We start from the raw sequence: 8,082 nt of genomic DNA on the forward strand, positions 1-8,082 counted from the left end.
GAACAATGGAAATCGTATCCGAAATCCCATCGTATCCAAAATGCATGATTTTCAACAAATAATACGTTCAAAAACATAATTTTTTGACATTTTGTAAATAAATACCAAACGTACTTACTCGAATGGAACCGACTGTCACTTCCCACACGTAGTTAGCTTGAACTAATGGAATTTACGGTAATTTTAATGCTCTGCCGTTACTGATGATCTGCACAATCGATATTTTTTGAAAACTGACCGGAACTACGCAATACGCTATGGGCGCAACTCGTTTCGAACTTTCCAATCGGGGTAACTCTGTATTGCGGTAGATGGCAATACAGCCTAAAAAAAGAAGTCTACTCGCAAAGCATGAATGGCTCTCTATAAAAAATTGAATGTGGAAATATTAATATAATCAGAACAGAATATCGATCTATATTTGAATGTCATGACAACATCAATATATCAACCATTTTTCAACCATCCTCAATGTTGAGGTATCGACCGTATTTCAACGTCGTTTCAACGTCGAAATGTCGACAATTTTTCAACGTTGAAGCTTCAACGTTGTTTCAACGTTGAAATATTGTTGATCGACGTTGTGACCAAAATTCAACTATATTTCAACATTGAAACAACGTTGTGTGCCTGCTGGGTTGTTACTTTTTATAAATTAGGAGCATCGTAGTTTTACCGATCATGACGACTTTAAATAAAGATTCTTGTTTCTTGAAGTTATACTTCATTTGTAAAATAGCCTTCCGAATATTTCAGAAGTTTATTTATCATCATTTTATTTTGTCAAGGAACTCTTCATAACAGGTTTATGACAATACACAATAATGTCATACCATGAAAGGTGTAAATGCGTTATACAACGCGTGTCAGAGATTAGCGTATGTCCCTCGTTAAGAGCATGATAAACGGATTAGCCAGTTTTTTATTACACACGCACGGCTACTGTTCGGTTCATACCCTAAAAATATTGTTGTTTATTATAACGGCAATTTTATAGAATAAATGATTGTTATGCAAAGGCTCTAATAATCTTGATTAGAAATAATACGATGATAACATATAACCAAATTCAAACATAAATAAAATAATCAGCATCAGACTTCTTAAACCGCTAGAGTTTTATTGCAAACTTCAAGTTGACAAATAAAATATATTCGGCTAAAGTTGTGTAATAATGACGAAGGTATTTAAATGTATTCAATGTTAGCGAATAGCACAACATTATAAACGAAAAATGGAGACATAATGTGTTGATTACTTAAGAATGGCGCAACTTCAAACAAACACTATTCATCTAGTAGCTTTAATGTCTAAGCACACGCATACTTACTATAATAGGATGTTATAACATTGCAACTATTAGCTGCAGAAAATGTGTTTGTGTACCTTTTCTTCATTCATTGATTTACTTGTTTACATGCTATGAACATTGTATAATGTTTTACGAAATAAACATATCGTATCGTATCGATATGGGTCGGATATGCAAACATGGAATTTTTCAATTGTAATCATTAATGCTTAAAAAAATAATGTCGGGGGGGGGAGGGGAGGGGATAAACAAAAAAGGAAGAACAATAAACAACTTTGACATAACATAATTTAAAAGGTGCAATCCTTAGTTACTTCATACTCTAGCCGTCCTCAATCTTTTATGCAAAAATCATTAGCATTTGTACTGCCATCGCATCTTTCTCTACACCTTTAACACGAATTGCATACATAGTGTAGACCTATAACAAATTGCATAAATTAAAACATAATGTTTATATATTTTATACCATTTTGTTACATATAAAAACAAATAAGATTGTCAAAATCGTGTTATAAACATCAGCAACACAATCCGTTACCTGGGGCCATAAGTTATGAACCGGGAATTATGAGACCGGATGAGACCGGATTTTACGGGGAGAGACCGGGAAATAGTATCGCCCCATTCGTACTCTTATATATTCGTTTTTCTTTCGTTTCGCACCAAAACCAATACGGTCGGGAAAAAAAATGAAAAAGAAGTGAAATTCATTTTTTATTTTTTTTGTACTTTTCGGAAAATTAGACCCGCCGGTTTTGTAAACAATTTATATAAAAGTAGTGGCCTAATAATTATAATATCAGTCAAGCAATTTTAATCGATTAGCGCCTTGTGCTCAATGAAGCCAATAAATCAAGGTGTGGGATTCTTAACTGAACCCGCGAAAATTACATCGACCCAAGCAAACAAATCAAAGTGTGAAATTCTTGTTTGGGACCGCGAAAACGACTCCGAGCGTGGAGAAATATCGACCCTCAAGATATCGAGCCATCCGATCGAAATTTATATGAACAAAGAGTGAATAAAATTCGGTCCTTTTAATTTGGTTCGAGCCAACGAGGATATCGAGCCATGAGATATCGAGCCAACGAGTTTCGACTGTACTTGTGTTTGTTATTATGAGTTTTTTCAAACATTAAAATATTAAATTTGCTTTGCATTGCCTTAACCTTACTTGTTATGCACCTTAATAATTTAATTGGTGTAGTCAAAGTCAAAGTATGTCATATAAAATGAATTTTGCCTTTGACTCTTGTTTACCTAAGAAAAAATGTACTGCATTAGCAGTTTCTGCAGTTTATAACATACATAGAGCCCGTCTAAGGCAGTGCCTTACTACATATTATTATAATTATATTATATTATAATATAATGTGTACCTCTATTCACATGTATAATGTGTTGAGCGTTATAAAAGGAAGACAGTCCCAGAAAGCATCCCAATACATTCGGTTTTGCTTGACTTAGTATTTTACAATGTTAAATGTATTGATATAAAGTTGAACAAAAACCTATATTCATAAAGTACATGCGTTCCAGTTTGGCCCTTGGCAACTCGTTATCTACAAATTTCCAAACGCTCTTCCGCAAATATCATATCGATTTTATTAGTTAAATATACGTTAAATGATTCAAATTAAGCTGACTTATAGGCTATGGGATGGGCCAGATAGAAGAATGGTCCGACAGGTGATTAATTCTGGATTACGATCGATGCCGGACAGCATGTAAATCCCTTCACTACTACTCCCCCCTCCCCCTCCCCTATGCATTTTATTTTAAATTCGGGTTTTTTTGTATGACAAAAACTTCGACCTGTCAGAATTTAATTACGCAAATGAGTATTTAGCACCTGAATGATTACATTTTCTACGGCTAGATTTTCTGACAGTAAAATGAAAAGCTTACATATCCTGCCCATTTCCCCTTGACATTAAAGCTGCATTCTTACAGATTAACCGTTTTTACAACTTTCTTAAAAAATATTGTCTTGGAAGAAGCAATTTTGTGTCGAAATGCCTGAAAACCGGTGATATAAGACTGCTGACAAAATATAAGATCGCACATTCCATATTTATGTTCGACAATTAATGTTTTATGGCTTAAAGCGTTACTTACGCTTAAAAACGCATATAACATCATTGTTTGAATGCAAATATGAAAATTGCAATCTGATCTATTGTCAGTAGTTTTTTGTTCTCAGATTCAGATATTTACGGAAAAATGGTTCATTCCAAGACAAAAGAATATATAAAAAGTTGTCAAAAGTGTCAATCTGTGAGTTTTTTTGTTCCCAGTTTCAGATATTTACGGAAAAAAATGGTTTATTCCAAGACAAAAGAATATATAAAAAGTTGTCAAAAGTGTCAATCTGTGAGAGTGCACCTTATTCCAAGAAATAGATTCATTGCAATAGAAAACATAGGTTACAGATCTTAAGGTAACGTACAACTGGTTACGGATAATTTATACTTTGTTTTGCTTGAAAGGTAACTAATGCGTAATTCAGCAATTTCTTATCTCATCATCAGCTTGAAATAATACACATTTGATGATTTCCATTTCAAAATGGCAGAAGCATTTGATGAAAGGTACGAAACGGACTTTATAGCCTGTTGGTGCTTAACGCTGCACTCTCACAGATCGACCGTTCTGATTTCTTTTGATTTTTTTGTCTTTTAATGAATCAATTTTGGCGTGCATATTGAAGTTTTTAACATTTATGTTCTGAAATGGAAGTTTTATAGCTGAAAGCGTTACTAGCGCTTGAAGAAAGATCAGATTTATGGCATAAATCATCAGTTTTCGAACTTAAATATCACCAACTGCTGGTAGGCAGTTAAAATCACTGCTTTCCGGACCCTTATGCAAAAACAAGTTTATTCTAACACAAAGAGACACATAAAACAGTTGTTAAAACGGTTCATCTCTACGAGTGCAGCTTTTAGCCCCAAATCGCCATTGAAATTGTCCTTTAGAAAACACAGTTGTATAAAAATACCCATCATGAGAGGGATATTGGTTACCGACATTCTACAAGTCAAGGAATTCAAAAGTATGCGCGCCCCTCTCACAGGAGCCGAAATGATAAGGCCCAAAACGCGGTATAAGAGATTATGGTGATTTCTAGTGTAATGCATGCATGGTTGTACTACAATATCAACATGATTAGTTCACTTGAACAATTTGACGTGCTGCTCCCTTTTGATACGCTAGTGGTTACAATTAATCATAAATAAACGTTGTAACAGTTGTATTGCAATTGTGCCTCTTTACGATAAGTGGGGAGGTGAACTCCGTATTGTGAAGAATTGACGCCGTGAGGTTTCTCAAGGACGGCCTCCTGCCCATCTATGTCATCAACATCGATTATGAGATCACTGGTCGAAACACGACACGGATCGGGTTCAAGTATAGGTACTGGTTTTCAAGACCTTAAAGGCACGATAAAACACACATTTTCAAAACAAATTAAGACTAACCTTCAGTGCGTTAAAAAGGCGATCGTTTATTAAACGCTAGAAAACGTTTTGTTTTGTATTCGTGTTGCATCGAAGCACATACACAGCAAGTGGGGGAACCAAGCAAACGTTCGCCGTAAACATGCTTCCTGAATGCATGGCTAGTTAAAAGCCCTAGTGAACTTTTTCGCTGATCAATTCAACGCGGCATCTCCAACATTAAGTTTATACAATTGCATTTTTAGTCGGTAAGTGTTGTTATGTGATGTTGGGTGTTGAGTGTGCTATTATCAATAATACAAGAGAAGCCAAGCAGCTTATATAATGTGACTTTGGGTCACCATTGAGTGTGTTATTATGTTTAAAACATTCTAAGGTAAGCAGCTTATATTAAGTGACGTTGAATGTGTAGTCGGTATTTGTTGTTCCGTGACGTAGTGTGTCCTCGTTGAGTATGTTATTATAAATAATTACATAAAAGCCAAGCAGCTTATATCATTTTGAGGAAATTAAACTGGGGCCAGCATTTGTTAAAAAGGATGATATGGCAGATTTCTTCAACTTTAAAACTGCTTCTTGCACCAACATCTATCAGATATTCAATTGCATTTATAGTCGGTTATTGTTTTTCTGTGACGTAGGACGACCGCGTTGAGAGTATTCTCATTAATAATACAATAAAGGCTAAGCAGCTTATATCATTGTGAGAGAATAAAACATGGGCCAGTATTTGTCAAAAAGGATGATATTGCAGATTTCACTCGTAAGATTGTGATAAATTGCTTCTTGTATTACTTTTGCAGGACAGAAAATGTATCGGGACCCAACTGTATTTTGCTCCAGGCCAAGAATGACGTACCAGAGGGCACGCTGGCCAGCAGAGATCGCGAAATTATGAACTTCGGTATCACAATTATATCTTGTTCTGGGTGTCGTAGGTATTTCAGAAGACCTGAGTAACTATGCATGCAATACCTTATATTGAGACAATTTACTTCTAAAAAGTGCAACATTTGATGAGGAACCTCTGCATTGATAGGTTAGATAATTGAAATTCACAGCGTTTTATCACATCACGTAACCAAGCAGTCTAACTGAACGTTTGAAAACCAATACAATGTAGAAGCAAATATATTCATTATACATTGTATTTTCGGTTTAAATTTGTTTTGACGTTAACATATCTATATCGAGAGATGAATGTGAATAGGTTCTAAGTGACATTAAATAAAGAAGAAGATAGAAGCTTTTCGCTTTCACTCCTCGATATGAAATGAACAAATATGTCGTGTAGACCTTGTGATTGGGCCCCCGATCAATGCCACGGCCTTCCGCATGTGGTACGTGTCCGACAATCCGGAACAATACTTCTTTCAGTTTAGCTGTATCGAAAAGAACACCGTTAGGAATGGCGTATGCTATGACCGATGGTATGTTGACATCATAATGAGCGAGGGAAAACTCGACAATCCACCAATGCATCTCATTGTCCGAGATCTGTGGCAGAAATTTGGGCTAAAATTTGACGACCCAAGGAATACCTTTCTGTGGATCGGATATGGTATGTTTATCCATAGACAAGAATTTTGTACTTAAAACCACAGTGAGCTGGATTTTGACCTTTACAAAATTTAGTGACATGTAACCTAAAATAACTTAAAATATTATTTTTTTCTTCAGATTCATCAAGGGGGCACCAACTATATAACATAAATAACTATGAATTACTGCACTTTTACAAAGTCAGAAAATCTCGAATTGTCTAAATAGAGAAAAAAATATATTTTAGGTTAAATGTCACTAAATTTTGTAAAGGTCAAAATTCAGCACATTCCCACCAAATCACTAAAACTCGTACATTACTCGTATATCAATCGTATTTGTTGTGATTTGCATAGTAGACAATATAATTCAAACTAACCTTTTGTGAACCCATATTAAGGAACACATAGTAACATTTAAAATGTGTCTATATTTGTTTGTTTTTTTTTCTTTCAGAGTGCCCAGGGGACATACTGCCTTAACCCAATTTTGGACCAATAATAAACTCTTCATGTTACTCCGAGACCAAACCAGGAACCGATGATAAACACCTCACCATACTCCAAGACCAACCCAGGAACCAATGATAAACACCTCACCATACTCCAAGGTCAAAACTGGGACTAATAGTAAACACCTCATCATAGTCCAAAATCAAACCAGGGACCAATAATAAAATAATATCTTACTCCAATATCAAACCCAGGACCAATAATAAACAACACTTCATACTCCAAGATCAAACCAGGGACCAATAATAAACAACACTTCATACTCCAAGATCAAACCAGATACCAAAACAAACACCTCATCATACTACAAGATCATACCTGGAACCAATAATAAACATTGTATCATTCTCCAAGACAATTCATGGCACTTACAATAAACACTCTATACTCAGTGATCATACCTGGGACCAATAATAATCATCATACCCCAACATCGTACATAGGACCTATAATAAACACTTCATCATACCCCAAGATATTATCTACGACCAAATAATAAACACTTCGTCAGACTCCAAGATTAAACCTGGGGCAAATCATAAACACCTAATAATTATTCAATATCAAACATGGGAATAATTATAAACACTTCATCATACTCAAAGATCGAACTTGGGCCAATACGATACGATACGATAAGTAAGCACTTCACCATACTTCAAGATCAAACATTGAGCCAATGATTAACACTCTAACATTAAACCTGGATCAATAATTATTACGTATACATACTCCAGATCAAACCTTGGACAAATAAACACTTAATCATAGTTCAAGATTAAATCTATTCTATTAATAAACAACACATCATACTCCCAGATAATACCTGGAACTAATTATATACACTCTGTTATACTCAAAGATCAAACTGGGACCATAATTAACACTTCGTCGTACTTCAAGATCAGAACTGGTACTATCAATAAACAATTAGTCATATTCCGTTATTAAACAAGGACTAATAGCAAAAAATTAGTCGAACCCCAAGATCAAACCAGGATCATCAACACTTCGTCATATTCCAAGATCAAACGTGGTGACTTAATCATACTCCAGATCAAACCAATATTTAGTACGTTAATGTAGTTCTAAATAATAAAGACCTTAACTCTTATTTTCTTTGTAATTACAAGCTGTTTTATACGCTTTTCCCATTTGTATATACTGGGTAGCAAAATTGATTTTACACGTATATCACTAAAAACCTAATGTAGCCAAAACGTTTACATTTAATGACATAAATCTGGAACAC

This window comes from Mya arenaria, chromosome 9 (assembly GCF_026914265.1).
Source record: "Mya arenaria isolate MELC-2E11 chromosome 9, ASM2691426v1".
Taxonomy (NCBI): Eukaryota; Metazoa; Mollusca; class Bivalvia; order Myida; family Myidae; genus Mya; species Mya arenaria.